Raw genomic sequence first — 4,302 nt, forward strand, 5'->3', positions numbered from 1 at the left:
CTGCCCCCGAGAGGAGAGCTGTCGAGTCTGAGCTCACTTCCTCTTCCTCCCAGCGTTCTGTTCTGTTTACTCCTCCCACCTATCTTCTAACCAATGAGGGCCAAGCAGGTTTTTTTATTTAACCAATGACCTTCCTCCATCAGAGGAACGCATGATTGGGGGACAGAACAATCTCATTACTAATAATTAAAAATTTTAAATAAACTCTGAATTTAACAAAACGAAGAAGGGAGGAAGGAAGAAGGGAAGCAGCTGGGCCTCCAGGTTCTGCTGTGAGTGTGTGAGAACACAGGCTGGAGTAATCTGAAGCAGTCCTTGGACAATGAAACTTCCCCATTTGAACACAGGCAGGCTTTTTATTTTCCTTCTACCCCACATTTCCCAAGAAAGATTACTTATTAGCTATCTAAATCAAAACAGGCCTGTGCTTTGAAGGCATTTGTAGCATCTTGACTCAGCCACAGGCACTGATAGCTCCGGTGCCCATGTTTACCTTATCCCTGGGGAACAGCTCCTGTCCCAATCCTTCATGAAGGCTCAGTGGGATCATATTGTCAGGTAACATGGGAGTATTTCCTTTGGGGGCCACGATGTGCCAGGCACTATACTGGCATGTCTGATTTCAGAGATATGAAAACACACACACCCACTCACGTTCTGGTAAATGCCTATGACTTGTCTCTCAGCCCCACCCTAAAGCCATCCCTCTTCCGCTCAGGGATCATTTGGGAGCCAACAAATTTGGTCCTGGCCCCATCAGAGCAGTTCCAGGAAATATGCAGACACTTGTGGATAACAGACCTTCTCTGTGGGGCTTGACTTACCCACAGAACCAAGAGGGAGAGACTTGTTGCCAAGTAGAAAGAATCCCGAGAAAAGGAAACAAGACAGGGTCCCCAGGGAGTGGCAGGAGGTCAGACACAGGGTGGACAAGCTGCACAGGTGGCGAGGAGAGCTTTAGAGGAAGCGTAAGGAACCCCAAAGTACCAGAAAATTCTGCTTAGACTCTGACCATCATCTGAAAGAAAGATATAAAAGAAAAAGAAGAAATAGTTACATCTTGCTGAGTCATAACTCAGAAAGACAGAGACACCCAGTTCCAAACTCATGGTAGCTCATGGGGACTGGTTTTGTAATTTTAAAATTACATTTATGCTAGACATAGTAGCATATGCCTTTAATTGCAGCACTCAAGAGTCAGAGGCAAGTAGATTTCTGTGAGCTCAAAGCTAGCCACAGCTACTTTCAGAAGTAAATACATAAATAGGAAACAATAAAATTTTTATCTGTCTGCTTGGTGTGTGTATATGTATGTACACATGCTTGCCGCAACGCAAGTATGGCAGCCAAAGCACAGCTCTCAAGAGTCAGTTCTCCCCTCCCCCTCAAGGACCCAGTGGTAGAACCCAGGTCATTGTGCTGGGCACAAATCACCTTCCCTCAGTGAGCCATTTGAACACAGGCAGGAGCCTGTGAAGGGGATTGCTGGGTGCCTAGATAGAACTCAGGCCCTCTGAGAGTGCAGTCCACCAGGAAGCCTTGGAGGTCACACAGATGAAGCAAGTGCATCAATACGTGGAAGACAGAGGTGATAACCAGGGAAACTCAGGCCCTGGGAGTGCCTGGGGATTATCAACTCAGTTTGGCGTGGAACAGAGAGAGTAACAGCCTTATCTCCATGAGTCATAATGACACACTAGCTAACTGAAATAGCTATTAGATATTGTATTTCTCACTAGAGAAACAGAACTTATAGAATGAATATATATAATTTATTATTAATTGTATATGAATCATATATAATGACTTGTATATATAATTTGTGATATATAGAGTGGATTGTGTTGTGTATACACACACACACATATATATATATAGGAGATTTGTGAGAATGGCTTACAAGCTGTAGTTCAACAACTAATCCAAGTGACTCATCCAAGAATCCAGTAGTTGCTCGGTCCAGGAGGCTGGATGTCTCAGTCGGTCTTCAGTAAATCCTGGAACCTGGAAGAAATAGACTCCAATGTCAGTGAAGGAATGGACTTACTAGCAAGAGTGAAATCAAACAGACAAAAAGAAAGCAAACTTCTTTCTTCCATGCTTTTTATATAGACTGCCAGCATGAGGTATGGTCAGCTTAAAGATGGATCTTCCTACCGCAAAGATCCAGATTAGAATTAGGTCTTCCCATGGCAAATGATTTAATTAAGAAAAAGCTTCTCACAGATGTGCCCAGCCATTTGTGTTTTAGTTAAGTCCACATGTAGAAAGTGGACAACGAAGAATAGTCCTTTTTCTCCTGTTCTTGTATCTGCCACCTTCTCCCAATAACACTATCACCCCCATGATAAAAGATGTACTTGCCATTTGTCCTGACACACAGTTCCTAAAATCCTTGAAACCTCTGGAAGGATGAGTGGCTTTTGCCTTTGAGCGGAGGATGAATGGTGGATGGAGGCCCTTGGCAGCTTCAGAGTGCAGCAACAGCTAGAAGCTTGGCTTACCCCTAAAACTCCAGTGCTTCGGGAAGCTACTGCATGAGACAGGGTTTGGAGGTTGCAGAAGGTTTGAGGCTGGCCTGGGCTACTGTTTTAGTTAGAGTTTCACTTTCTATGATAAAAGAATATGACCAAAAGCAACTTGGAGAGGAAAGGTTTGTTTTGCTTCCACTTCCACATTACTCTTCTTCTCTGCAGGAAGTCAGGGCAGGAACTCAAGCAGTGCAGGAACCTGGAGGCAGGAGCTGATGCAGAGGACAGGGAGGGACGCTGTTCCCTTGGCATGCTCAGCCTGCTTTCTTATAGAACAAAGGACCACTAACCAGGGTAGTAACACGCATAGTGGGCTGGTCCTCCCACACCTATTACTAATTAAGAGAATTCCCCACAGGCTCGCCTGCAGCCCCATCTTACGCAGGCATTTCTCAGTTGAGGCTCCCTACTCTCCGATGACTCTAGCTTGTGTCAAACTTACATAACACTAACCAGCACAGAGCACAGCAGGGCAGTGGGAGGGCCTGCTTTTCACGCCTCTATTCCAGCACTGAGGTAGGTGGATCTCTGTGAGTTCAAGGCCAGCTTGGTTTACAGAGCAAGTTCTAGGACACCAGAGCTACACAGAAAGACCCTGTCTTAAAAGAAAGAAAGAAAGAGAGAGAGAGAGAGAGAGAGAGAGAGAGAGAGAGAGAGAGAGAGAGAGAAAGAAAGGATAGAAAGGAAGGGAGAGAGGGAGGGAAGGAGGGAGGGGAGGGAAGGAGGGAGGGGAGGGAGGGAGGGAAGGGAGAGAGGGAGGGAAGGAGGGAGGGGAGGGAAGGAGGGAGGGGAGGGAGGGAGGGAAGGGAGAGAGGGAGGAAGGGAGTGAAGAAAAGGACAAAAACAGTTCAAGGGTTCAAGGTCTCTCAGCTGCGGGCTCTGTTTAGCTTGGGGATTCACCTTAGCCCCCTGGCATCCATTTTTTTTTCTCCCTCCCCTGGTAGTTGCCCCAGTCCAAACTCCACCTCCAAGGAAGCCCTCCAAATGGTGACCCCCACCCCCGGGAAGGTCAAGACCACTCCCACAGGCTATTTAAACTGCCCCCCAGAGAATGAACACGCAGTCTTCTGGTTTTCCGTGGTCTTTCAGTTCTCTGTTCTCCTCCCCATGTTCCCCGGGAAGGGGAGCACCGGGGAGTGAGTGCTGACATCCATTAAGCCTGGGTTCTTTTCTAATTCGGTCTGATCTGGCTAGATTTGGATTATTGCATTGGTAGAGAGGTTTGTTGACCAAGGAAAAATACTTACCAGGCTCCAGTTAAATAAACAATAAATACTTTCTTATTTCAAGAGGAAGAACCAGGGCACAGTCACAATCATACCAAAGCAAAACCAAACTCCAACAGCATGAATAACTGCACTGTCTGGATTGACTCGTGATCTTCTCTGCTTCCCCTGAAGGGCTTGGATCACTTCTCTGCTCTACCCTCTACAGCACAGAGGGCACTGACTTCCTAGGCTCAGGGTGACTCCGCGTGAGTTTTAGATATAATTAACAAGAGAGACCTAGAGGTGTGATCGGCCCTGTTAGGAGCCGCCACACTACAAGCTGCAGCAGGGAGCAAAGGCTGGAACTGAAAACAGCTGCCTCACATATCCTACCGATCTTGTTGGTTTCCACAGGAGCAGCAATAACGGTGGCAGGAACAGTTTAACGAAAAGCAGATCTGGTGGGACACCGGCAGAGCATTCACAGGTGGGTGGCTGATAGTTTGAGGATTTTTATTTATTTATTTATTTTGATTTTCGAGACAGGATTTCTCCGTAGCTTT

General features: G+C 46.6%; 1 long non-coding RNA gene across 1 annotated transcript in view; it reads right to left on the reverse strand.

Moving 5' to 3' along the window:
* Window positions 1–507: 507 nt before the first annotated feature.
* Window positions 508–4,302, reverse strand: part of LOC113458013 — an 11,563-nt gene continuing 7,768 nt past the window's right edge. Inside the window, exons 2-3 of the long non-coding RNA XR_003378463.1 lie at window positions 1,901–2,004; window positions 508–1,018 (exon numbers count right to left, since the gene is read on the reverse strand). This is a non-coding gene — a long non-coding RNA (uncharacterized LOC113458013). The remainder of the gene's footprint in view (window positions 1,019–1,900; window positions 2,005–4,302) is intronic.

Source organism: Microtus ochrogaster (assembly GCF_000317375.1).
Source record: "Microtus ochrogaster isolate Prairie Vole_2 chromosome 14 unlocalized genomic scaffold, MicOch1.0 chr14_random_3, whole genome shotgun sequence".
Taxonomy (NCBI): domain Eukaryota; kingdom Metazoa; phylum Chordata; class Mammalia; order Rodentia; family Cricetidae; genus Microtus; species Microtus ochrogaster.